Source organism: Dasypus novemcinctus, chromosome 5 (assembly GCF_030445035.2).
Source record: "Dasypus novemcinctus isolate mDasNov1 chromosome 5, mDasNov1.1.hap2, whole genome shotgun sequence".
NCBI classification, from domain to species: domain Eukaryota; kingdom Metazoa; phylum Chordata; class Mammalia; order Cingulata; family Dasypodidae; genus Dasypus; species Dasypus novemcinctus.
The window spans coordinates 123,048,779-123,062,196 of record NC_080677.1 but is presented as its reverse complement, the minus strand read 5'-3'; the positions used below and the strand labels follow the sequence as shown (position 1 = coordinate 123,062,196).

General features: G+C 38.4%; 1 pseudogene; it reads left to right on the top strand.

The window, feature by feature from the left end:
- Window positions 1–2,024: 2,024 nt before the first annotated feature.
- Window positions 2,025–2,743, top strand: LOC105747679 (olfactory receptor 9A4-like; annotated as a pseudogene).
- The last annotated feature ends 10,675 nt before the right edge of the window (window positions 2,744–13,418 follow it).

Here is a 13,418-nt window from a genome sequence, read left to right as displayed (position 1 = left end):
TTGACTGGTGAGTTTGCAAGTTTCCCCTTGAAACAAAAACCTTCAACAGTTCTAAAACTTAGAGCAATTTGTCAAAAGTAGGAATAAGTAAAGTTTGTTCTATTCACCCCAAATTGATTGCTTAGAGACTCCCTCAACCTGGGCTAATTAAGTACAGGTATTTCAGTGACTAAGTCCCCTTGGGAGAAAGGGAAAGGAGAAGTGGATGGGAGGCCCTAAGCTCATCACAACACTTTTATTTCTGGACCTTTTCCTAGGCTTCTCCTGTAAGGAATTTCCTTCTTCATCATTAGTGGAGACAGCCACAACTTGCTTTGGCCCCTAGAAGTGGTGATGAAGCTCTTCCATAAGGGGAGTGTCTTCTCTAGTGTTCCTCTCTATGAAGAAGAAAAAAGTTGGAAAACATCTATATGGGATGGTCTGGGTCTGGCTGCCTTCTATAACAAGAACATCTGGAGATGGAAGAGTGGGTTAGGGGAGCTCCAGAGTGGAGTTTATCTCCAAATCTCTCTTCTGCAGCAGGAGGCAGATTCAACTCTTCTGTCCACTATCAGGGATAGAACAGCTACTTGCTAGTAGTCAGGATGCTTCCTTTCCTCTTTATTCATCCAATGCTGCTATGTTGTTTATGGAAAAGCACATAACAGCCAAAGAGAGAGAATTTGAGGCAAGAGGGGAAATCAAGTAGAGTAGAAATGAGGAAATATGGCAAAATTGGGCTTTGCCAGGATCGAATGCTATCTAAACATCCATCCATCCATTTATCCATCCACCCACCATCTATCAAAAATTTTAGTACTTGTTTGGCTCAATAATATTATATATATGTAAAAATGGATGCAAATGATACATTTTATGTTCCAGTCTGGGAAAGTAATGATGAAGAAAATAGGTCATTGCCCTCATGGTGTCTAAATTTTAATCCCATGGGTACACATATTTTTATATCTCACTTCATTATTGTGTGTATGGCCTTGCTTTTTACCTTCCTTTGAATAAAGGGTCCATAGTGCAGAGATTTTTTATTTTGTCCACAACTACATTTCTTTTGTGTTAAACAAAGGATAAAATAAACAACTAAATACATGATATAATATCAGGTAATTAATACTATGCAGAAGACTCAAGCCCACTAGTGAGTGTTTTTCCTTTCCTTTCTTGGGTAAGATGATTATTAATGGTCCTCTGAGGAGGTGACATCAGATTAATGAACTAGGTGAAGTGAGAGGTGGAAACTCAGTGATTTTAAATAGCCAGTGACCTAGAAGCTATTCTTCAACAGTGCTACATGGCATCTCTCCTTCTTCATAGGAATTTGAAGATAAAATGGGGTCAGAGAACATGGATCTGCTCTGGGAAATTATCCCAACCTGTTCTGTGTGATTAACATTATGGCAAAACTGGAGACTCCACATATCCCATTTGGAGATCTTGCTTTTGTGCAATGTGAGGGTTATGATGTGAGAAACGACAGAAGTAGGGCTAACCCCTTTTCTCTTTTATGCTGGCCACAGTTTTGGACTATGCAGTAAAGATGAAAGCTAGGATTTGAGAGTTCCGTCCTTTGTACACCATCTGAAATGTCATGATATCCTACAGTGAAGATCTGGAATGGTGCAGTTAACCTAAGAGAAGGTAGCACCAACCCAGTAGCAGAAAGGCTTGATTGACTCCTCTTCAAAACAGTACAGATTAAAAGGTCTTCGTCTCCATGCCCTGTGCAAAGGTATGTATCTTGTAGATTAAGACAAGGAAGGGTTTCCTCACACCAAGAGAGAGGAAGCTCATTTATCCTTTCCAAGGAGCTAGTTGCACAGTAATGTAGAATTCTCACTACTAGATTTGAGCTGGCTTAATATGTACACTTGATTTTATAGAATGTTCAGTAGCATGGTCTTCTCACCTAATCATAAGGTTGGGAAGATTTCCTTATTCTAATCTGTCTTCTTTCCCTTTTGAGAGCAGGACTGTGTTGATAATGCTACTTCTCTTTTGAACTCTAGGTTTCACAAGGAGCAGAAGCAATGACTAAATGGTGGGAAAATTTCTCTAGTGCAAATGAGTTCTGTCTCATAGGTTCCTGTGGGTTCTCAAAACAACACCACATCCTTTTTGTTATATTCTTCTTCTTCTACTCAGTGACATTAATAGGAAATACAGTTATCATTGTGATTGTCTTTGTTGATAAACATCTGCTGTCCCCCCATGTATTTCTTCCTTGGTCACCTCTCTGTCCTGGAGATCCTGGTCACAACCATTATTGTCCCCATGATGCTCTGGGCATTACCTTTCCCTGGAATGCAGATAATATCTTGGACTGCATGTGTTGCCCAACTCTATTTGTACCTTTCTTTGGGAACCATAGAATTTGTATTAATGGGCACAATGGCTGTGGATCATTATATGGCTGTGTGTAACCCTTTGAGATACAACATCATTATGAGCAGCCATACTTGCATCTGTGTGGTGACTGTGTCATGAGTATTTGGGTTCCTTTCTGAAATCTGGCCAGTCTATGCCATGTTTCAGCTTACCTACTGCAAATCAAATGTGATAGACCATTTTTTTCTGTGATAGAGGACAATTGCTCAAACTCTCCTGTGATGACACACTTTTCACAGAATTTATTCTTTTTTTAATGACTGTTTTCATTATCATTGGTTCTTTGATCCCTACAGTTGTCTCCTACACATATATCCTCTCCACCATCCTCAAGATCCCCTCAGGAGTTGGAATATTTTAGGCTACTGAATAATCCATAATGAGGACAACAGCCCCTAAAATTGACTTATAAAAGATCTAGTCCTTGAGGAGTTGACAGCAGTATTTCACACCATCTCAAAGGGCCTCTTTGACTTTGTCGTTCCAGAGAGTGAAGATGAAAGGATTCAGGAAAGGAGTGACCTTTTACTATTATTATCATTTCAAAAATCAAGTGCTGGAGGAGGGGCAAGATGGCATTGGATTAAGTGCACTAACATCATCTCTCCTACAAAAAATGGCTAAGTGAGGGCAAAATCCTGCCTGAGTGAGCAGATTTGGGAACCCACAAAGCAGGAGGCTTCAGGGCATTGATCTGGAGAGTCTGCAACAAAAATAGTGACTTCTCAAGGTAAAATTGTGAGTTTCTATAGCTAAGCCCATCCCTCAGGGCAGGAAGCAGCAGCATTCCCTGAACTCTGCCAGTCACCTAACTGGAAGAGACAAGCTCTGAGAGTGGGAAGGTTCTGGGGAAGGGTGGAGAGGGGTCCCTCGAGTGTGGGCTTGTCTGTACCCACTTTTTTGAGCTTTGAGGAGCATACTAGCTGGCTTGAGGAGAAACCAGGAAGAGGGGAGAGAGGTAAATCTGCTAAGGCAACCTGATTTACCTAACCTCCCAGAATAGGGAAAACTCATCTAGGAGAAGGTGGAGTCAGGCAATTAACTAGTCCTGTGTAACTCACCTAAGGGAGGGGTAGAGTAGGAAGTGCTTAATAAGCTTCCAAGAGCATATTTAGTGTTCCTGGCAAGGAGTGGGTGCTCTCTCTCAAAGAGACTGAGTATGGTGGGTTAAATCACGAGGGCCTCATTTGAGTTTCAAAAGGGAACTTTCACACAAGTTTCCTGCTGCTCTGGGAGAGAAAGCAGGAAGAAAAAAGGGAGGGGGAAGGGGTGGTAGAATTGACAGATTCCTAATCAACAGTTTATCCAATTGCAAAGGATTCAATCCTGCCCAAGTCAAAGAGACTCTTTCTGAAGAGCAAATCAACTCAAAAGAAAGATTAGCTCAGTGGAGGAATTTCAGCCCTGAATGTGCAAGGTCTCTAGTTCAATTCCCAGCTCCTCTTAGAGTAGAGAACCACTGGGATATTAAACATCTAGCTGATAATTTAGGACAGGGAAAACATAGACATTATCCTTGCATTAGCTACTCTTGGGTTTCTTTTATTTTTCTTAAAAAAAAAAAGGTTACTTTTGTTATATAATTTATCTTAGCTTACACATTAAAACCCACTTCAAAATCTGCAGAAAGAAAGCTGCAGGGTAATTGATTGATAAGCACCAGCAGACTGACAAGTTCCACAGGGGCTTAAGAAGGAAGTCTTGTTTTTCTTAATGTTTGTTTGACTCCTTGCTTGTGGGCTTGTCTGTTTTTTCCTTTTCTTGTCTTTCTCTCCTCTTTACCACCTCCCTCCCCTTTTCTTAATTAGGTGCTGCTGGCTTGTTTCATGTTTGCTGTGTTCCATCTTCCTCAATTTCCTCTTATCTGTGTGTACTGATTTTGGCTTCCAATGTTATCTCTTTTCCTTTCTGCATCTTTCTATCTTCCACCTTCCATTGCTGCTCGTACATTCCACCTCTCTTTGCTTAGGCCCCAATATTTCTTGGTTCTTATTTCTGTATTAGTCAGACAAAGAGGTGCTGATGCAAAATACCAGAAATTGGTTAGTTTTAATAAAGGGTATTTATTTGGGGTAGGAAGTTATGGACACTAGGCCATAAAGCTTAAGTTACTTCCATTACCAAAGTCTATTTCCATGTGTTGGAGCAAGATGGTTGCCAGCATCAGCAAGGGTTCAGGCTTCCTGGGTTCCTCTCTTCCTCAGTCTTCTTTTTCTTGGGCTTAGGGTTTCTCTCTTTCTGGGACTTGCTTCTGTTTCCTCTGTGAGCTTACTTCCTGGGGCTCTAGCTTAAGGCTTTAGCATCAAACTCCAACATCAAAAACCCGCAACTCTGTCCTTTGCCATACCTTTTATTTGCAAGTCCCCATCCACCCAGGCACTCAACACCCTACTGACACAAGAGGTTTACTTGATTAAGTAATGAAGTAAACTTCTGAATCCAATATAATCTCATATGACCAGAGGAAAAGACCAATTTACAAAAACATAGTCCAATAATTCTTTTTGGAATTCATCAATAATATCAAACTGCTACAATTTCTAAAACTTCTATTCTGATTTCTATCTTTTATTAACTCTTTATGTTTTTGTCCTTTCTTTTCTTTTTCTTTCTCTCTTCATCACACTGGCCTTTTAATTCATACTATATTCTTCTCCATATTCAATTTCCCACTTCATTGTAGGTACTTCACTTTTTATTCCTATAATTCTACACTGCTTACATGAGTTTAATGTTCATTCCCCTAGGTCTGATATGGTTCTTCTGCTAACATTTACTATCAATATTACTATTATACTTTTTGCTTTCCTTAGCCCTAATCTTTTTCCTTCAAAGGAACTTAGATAACAACAAGGAAATAGAATAAGAAGAACCAGGTGTCAAAGAGAAAACAACACACACACAAACAGCTAAATAAAACCTGAGACTAGGTGGAGAAGCTAATCAACTGAACAAACCCATCAAGATAAAATGATGACCATACAGCAACAAAAAATTACAAACCATACCAATAATCAGGAAGGCATGGCCCAGTCCAATGAACAAACTAAAAACCAGGAAGAGGAGCAGAACATTGAACAACTAATCAAAGCTGTCCAAACAAATATCATGGACCAACTTAATGAAATGAAGGAAGAGATTAAGGATATTAAGAAAACACTTGGAGAACATACTGAAGAGATTGTAAACATGCACAAAAAGATAACGGATATGATGGTGATGAATGTCACAATCCAAGAAATCAAAAATACACTCTAGCAAATAAAAGCAAATTTAAGAGAAGCAGAGGAAAGAATTAGTGATGTGGAAGATGGTACATCTGAAATCAAACAGATAGTAGAATTGATATATAAAAAGATAGAAAATATCCAGCAGGGACTTAGGGATTTGAATGACAGCACAAAATGCACAAACATATGCATTATAAGCATCCAGAAGGAGAAGAAAGGAAAAGGGAGAGAAGGGGTGTTGGAGGGGTGTTGGCAGAAAAAATCGCTGAAAATTTCCCAAATCTATTGTGGGAGATGGATATACATGTCCAGAAAGTATAGCACATCCCAAACAGTATAAATCCCCATAGACCTACTCCAAGAAATATACTTGTCAAATTATCCAGTGCTCAAGGCAAAGAGAAAATATTGAAGGCAGCAAGAGAAAAGAGAACCATCACATACAAGGGAAGCTCAATAAGATTAAGTGCTGATTTCTCATCTGAAACTACTGAGGCAAGAAGGCAGTGGTAAGACACAGTCAAGGTACTAAAAGAAAAAAAAATCCAGCCCAAAACACTCTATCCAGCAAGGTTGGCATTCAAAAATGATGGAGAGTTCAAAATATTCACAGATAAACAGAAACTAAGGGAGTATGCCAACAAGAAACCTGCCCTTCAAGAAATACTAAAGGGAGTTCTTCAGGATGAAAGAAAAAAAAAAGGAGACAAGGTTTGAAGAGAGTGTAAGAACAACTAAAAAGAAAAAAGAAATAAAAACAACATATGACTTACACAAATCCAAAGAAAATATGGCTAATGTAAATAATTCCTTGAAAGTAATAACACTGAATGTTAATGGATTAAACTCACCAGTCGGGAGACAGAGACTGGAAGAATGGATAAGGAAATATGACTCTGCTATATGCTGTCTATAAGAAACCCACCTTAGACCCAGGGATTCAAGGAGGTTGAAAGTGAATGACTGGAAAACAATCTTGCAAGCAAACAACAACCAAATAAGGGCAGGGGTAGCTATACTAGTATCAGACAAAATGGACTTTAAATGTGAAACTATTGTGAATGACAAAGATGGACACTATATATTAGTAAAAGGGGTAATCACTCAAGAAGAAAGAACAATCATAAACGTTTATGCACCTAATCAGGGCACCTCAAAATACTTGAGGCAAACACTGAAAAAACTAAGTGGAGGAATAGATGCTTCTACGATTATAATGGGGTCTATAATACATCATTGTCACCATTAGACAGAACATCTCAACAGAGAATCAATAATGAACCAAAGACTTTGAATAATATAATAGGCATATAGAGAACACTATGCCCAAATACAGCAAGATAGACATTCTTTTCAAGCACACATGGCTCATTCTCTAAGAAAGACTACATACTAGCCCATGAGAACATCTCAATGAATTCAGAAACATTGAAATCGTACAAAATAATATCTCTGGCCACAAGAGAATGAAGCTGGAAATCTGCAAGGGCCAGAGAACAGATTAGGCACAAAGATATGGAAGTTAAGCAACACATTCTTAGACAAACAGGGATCAAGGAGGAAATTTCAAAAAAAATCATTAACTACCTTGAAACTAATGAAAATTATAGCACAATGTATCAAAACTTACAGGATGTAGAAAAGCTGTACTGAAAGGCAAATTCATAGCCATAAATTCATATATCAAAAAAGAAGAGCTAAAATCAAAGACATAACTGCACACTTAGAGGAATTAGTAACAACAACAACAACAACAAACTAACCCCAAAGGAAAAAGAAAGAAAGAAACAACAAATATCAGTGCAGAACTAAATGGAAAAGAAAATAGGAGAGCACTAGGAAAATTAAAACCAAGAGCTGGTTCTTTGAGAAGATCAATAAAATTGACAAGTCCTTAGCTAGACAAACAAAGAAAAAGGAGAAGAGGCAAATACACAAAATAAGAAATGAGAAAGGGCATATAATCACTAACCCACAGAAATAAAAAGTATCATAAGACAATACTTTGAAAAACTATACATCAACAAGAAGGACAATTTAGAGGAAATGGACAAATCTTAGAAACATGTAAGTAGCATACATTGACAGAAGAAGAAACTGATGATCTTAACAAACCAATCTCTAGTAAAGAGATAGAACCAGTCATTAAAAACCTCCCAATTAAGATGAGCCTTGGACCAGATGACTTTACAGATGAATTCTGACAAATATTCTGGAAAGAACTAACACCAATCTTGCTTAAACTCTTTAAAAAAATAAAAATAGAAGGAATATTGCCTAACTCATTCTATGATGCCAACATTAATCTAGTACCAAAGCCAAACAAAGACACCACAAGAAAGGAAAATTGCAGACCAATCTCCATAATGAACCTAGATGCTAAAATCCTTAACAAAATACTTGCTAATCATATTCAACAACGTATCAAATGAATTATACACTGACCAAGTGGGTTTCATCCCTGGTATGAAAGGATGGTTTAACAAAAGAAAATCAATCAATGTAATACAACACATAAACAGATCAAAGAAAAAACCCACATAATCATATCTATAGATGCAGGAAGCATTTGACAAAATATGACACTCTTTCCTGATAAAAACACTATAAAAGACAGGAATAGAAGGAAACTTTCTGAATATGATAAAGGGTATATATGAAAAACCCACAGCTAACATCATTTACAATAGTGAAATCCTAAAATCTTTCCCTCTAAGCTCAAGAATAAGACAAGGAGGCCTACTATCACCCCTTCTATTTAACATTGTGTTAGAAGTACTTGCTCAAGCACTGAGGCCAGAACCAGATATAAAAGCATCCAAATTGGAAAGGAAGAAGTCAAAATTTCATTATTTGCAGGTGACATGATCCTATACCTAGAAAGTCCTGAGAAATCTACAACAAAGCTTCTAGAACTTATAAATCAGTTCAGTAAAGTCACAGGTCATAAGATCAATGCACCAAAATCAGTAGCAACTCTGTATGCCAATAAAGAGCAATCTGAGGAGGAAATCAAGAAAAAAAATACTATCTACTATATTAAATTAAAAAATCAAATACATAGGAATAAATTGAACTCAAGATGTAAAAGACAAAGTCAGAAAACTACACAAAACTGTTAAAGGAAATTGAAGAAGACTTAAATAAATGGAAGAATGTTTCCTGTTCATGGATAGGAAAACTAAATATCATTAAGATATCTATTCTACCTAAACTGATCTACAAATTTACTGCAATCCCAATAAAAATCAACAGCATTTTTCAATGAACCAGAAAAACTAACTATGAAATTTATTTTAAGGGAAAGAGGACCCAAAAAGCCAAAGACATATTAAAAAAGAAAAATGAAATAGGAGGAATCACACTACCTGACTTTAAAACATACTACAAATCTATAATGGTCAAAGTGGCATGGTATTGGCACAAGGATAGACATACTGATCAATGCAACCAAATTGAGAGTTCTGATACAGATCCTTGCATATACAGCCATCTGATATTAGACAAGGCCACCAAGTTCCATCAACTGGGAGAGAATGGCCTGTTCAACAAATGGTGGTTGGTGAACTGGATATCAATATGCAAAAGAATGAGAGAGGAATAACATCCCTCATCTTATACAAAAATCAACTCAAGATGGATCAGAGATCTAAATTTAAGAGCCAAGACCATAAACACCTTGGAAGACAATGTAGAGAAGCATCTACAGGACCTTGTATTAGGAAATGGCTTCATAAACTTTATACTCAAAGCATTAGCAGTGAAAAAAAATTTAGATAAATGGGACCTCCTCAAAATTAAAACCTTTTGTATCTCAAAGGAGTTTATCAAGAGAGTGAAATGGGAAAAAAATATTTGGTAGCTATATATATGACAAGAGTGTAATATCCAGCATATATAAAGAAATCCTATATCTTGAAAATAAAAAGATGAACAACCCATTTAAAAAATGGGCAAGAGATTTGAGCAGATGCTCCTGAAAAGAAGAAATACAAATTGCTAAAAAGCACATGATAAGATGCTCAACATCACTAGCTATTAGGAAAATGCAAATCAAAACTACAATGAGATACCATCTTACACCCATTAGACTGGCAGCTATTAAATAAACAGGACTACAAAGTGTTGGAGAGGATGTGGAGGAATGGGAACCCTCATACCCTGCTGGTGGGAAAGCAGAAGGATTCAGTCATTGTGGAGGACAGTTTTACAGTTTCTCAAAAAACTAGCTATAGATTTGCCATATGACCCAGCAATCCCACTGCTGAGTATATACCCAGAAGAAATGAAAATAAAGACACAAATTGATATTTGCACACCAATGTTTATAGCAGCATTATTCACTATTGCCAAAAGTTGGAATCAACCCAAATGCCCATCAACAGAAGAATGGATAAACCAAATGTGGTATATACACACAATGGAATACTACTCAGCTGTAAGAAGGAATACAGGATTAACACATGGAATAACATGGACGAATCTTGAAGACCTTACGTTGAGTGAAGCAAGCCAGACATTGAAGCCCAAATACTACATGACCTCTCTGATAAGAATTAAGCAAACCAAGCTGTCTCAGAGAGCTAGAGACTGGAAGATAGGCTTACAGGAAATGGAGGGGGGAGGAAGGTTGTGCGCCAATGCTCACATGGACAAAATCTATAATAAAGGGGTGGTAAGTAGTTGTGCAATGAAGGGATAAGATGGGGGCATAGGGATACTATTGGGTTGGGCTTTGCAGGCTTGAGGAGGGCCTGGATTGGGAGGCCCTGGGTCAGATGATCCAAGAAATTCAGGGAGGGTTGTGGGGGAGCAAGTGAAGATGGGAGATTGTCAGGTATGTGGTTGGAACTATAATGTTAAGAAAAGTCTTTAGAAAATATAACAAGGAAAGTTACTGGTTTAAGATGTTTGACAAGGGGCATCTGGCACAGGGTGCAGCTAGGGCAGGCTTCTAGGGAGTATGTGAGTGCTCATCATGTCATAGTGGGTGGAGACCCATAAAATGAGCAAGAAGGTGCTATGCCCCCAACCTGGGAAGGCCTGATGATCTCAAATAGAGATCATGGGTGGCTCCCAGTGGGGGATGACATGCTAGCATCTCAAGCCCTCAGCATTGTCACCAAGTATCTATAAATCTTGTCCTTCAGGCAGTGAGGCTTGGTGGTCACTGTGAGCCCTAAGGAGAGGGGGAGAGAGGAATAGAATAGTTGGAAGACAGGGTAACTGGAGGCAATGAAAGTGTTCTGCATGATCCTGCAATGATGGATACATGCCATTTTAAATATCACCAAAATTTATAAAGATTTATAGTCTAAAATGTAAACCATAATGTAAATCATAATGTCCAAAAATTTATAAATGTGTACAGACTAAAATATAAATGTAAACCATAATGGAACCATGGTTGGTTTCAATATCTGTACATCAGTTGCAGCATATATAACATCCACATGTAAAAAGATGATTTCTAGGGAAGGGGGAAAAGGGTTTGATGTTGGTAAGTGGGAGTTCCCTATTATTTTTTTTTTAAAAGATTTATTTATTTATTTAATTTCCCCCCCTCCCCTGGTTGTCTGTTCTTGGTGTCTATTTGCTGTGTCTTGTTTCTTTGTCCGCTTCTGTTGTCGTAAGCGGCACGGGAAGTGTGGGCGGTGCCATTCCTGGGCAGGCTGCTCTTTCTTTTCACGCTGGGCGGCTTTTCCTCACGGGCGCACTCCTTGTGCGTGGGGCTCCCCTACGCGGGGGGCACCCTTGTGTGGCAGGGCACTCCTTGCGCGCATCAGCACTGTGCATGGCCAGCTCCACACGGGTCAAGGAGGCCTGGGGTTTGAACCGCGGACCTCCCATATGGTAGACGGACGCCCTAACCACTGGGCCAAAGTCCACTTCCCCCCTATATTCTATATGTGACTTTACTGTGACCTAAAACTTTTTTGAAGACATAATTTAAAAAAAGAAAGTGGTTATAGATACTGAGGAATAAATGGAAGAGATTGTGTTGCCACTGTACATACAGAGCAACACCTATTACAGTGATGAAAGGCAAAATGTCAAAAATTTTTTTGTTATATTTTTCTTTTTTTTTAATGCCGAATTTATTTTTTACTTTATTTTAGTTTTTCTAAATTATTATTCTGTTTCTAATCTTTAAAACTATCATTACTGTTTCATTTTCCTATTAATTGAATTTGGCAATATATTAGACTTCATTTTTGAAAAAGTTTTGGATCACAGAGGGATCCGACTACGGCAGAGGAGGCACACTGATGTGGGGTGTCATTTTTTTTTTTTTTTTTTAGGTCTTTAATTTCTTTTTTTTTTAATTTTATTGACTTTGTAATAATATTACATTAAAAATATATGTATATGAGGTCCCGTTGAACCCTACCACCCCCACCCCACCTCTCCCCACCCCCCCCAGCAACACTCCCTCCCATCATCATGACACAGCCATTGCATTTGGCAAGTACATCTCTGGGCACCCCCGCACCCCATGGTCAACGGTTCACACCGTGGCCCACACTCTCCCCCATTCCATCCAGTGGGCCCTGTGAGGATTTACAATGTCCGGTGATTGCCCCTGAAGCACCATCCAGGGCAGCTCCATGTCAATGTGGGGTGTCATTGATGGGGGATGCATGGGTGGGAGAGAGTTCACCAGGACATGCATATAGGGTATATAGATATGTTCGGAAGTTCATTGGATATTGACATAGAAGGTAGAGTATCACATGACAACTAAGGGAGTGCTGAGTTCCCATTCCAGGAAACTCTGTTACACTCACCAAAGGAGCAGCAGATAATGGAAAGCTGAGGTTTCATCTGTTAAGAATTGGTAAAAAGATTGTTTGTAAATCTTTGGAAAGCATATCATGGTGTTTGTAACTAGCAGTGCTATTGTATGGGTATGATTGGTTGAAAGGGAACATGTAAATATGCATATTACTTGAAGGAAAGCTAAAAACTGTAACATGGTGCTGTACTTGACAGTAAAACAAATGTAAAGCATGAGTATGGGTGATATTGCACATATAAGACTGTTTTCGAAAAATATAAATACAAACATACTAGAAAGAAGGAAGAAGAATAACAGCTATGTTTGTCAGGGGAAGCATAGAGAGATTGAGGGGTGATGAGTTTTGTTTGGTTGGTTAGTTTTGTTTAGTATTATTATTGGAATAATGAAAGTGCTCTAAGAATGACTGAAGTGATGAATGTACAAATATGATTACACTGAATACCATTGATTGTACACTTTAGATGGATTTATGCTTTAATATGTACCAATAAAAGTGATTTATTTTTTTAAAAAGTTGTGGAAGTAAACAAAATGTGGTATATACATACAATGGAATATTCAGCTCTAATAAGGAATACAGTACTAACACATGTGATTCCATGGATGAATCTTGAGGGCCTTATGTTGAGTGAAGGAAGCCAGGCATTGAAGGACAAATAATAAATGACCTCTCTTATATGAATTAAGCAAATCAAGCTGTCTCATAGAGCTAGTGACTGGAAGATAGACTTACAGGAAATAACCAGGGAGAGGAAAGTTTTGAACCAACGACCACATGGCCAAAATCTATGGTAAATTGGAGGTAAGTAGTTGTGCAATGAAGGGATAAGATGGGGGCATAGGAATACTATTGGGTTGGGATTTTCAGCCTGAGGGGGGCTAGGGTTGGGAGGGTGGGTCAGATTGCCTAAGGAATTGGGGGTAGGATTGTGGGGGAGCAGGTGAACATGGGAGATTGTCAGGTACATGGTTGAAACTATAATGTTGAGAAAACTCTTTAGAAA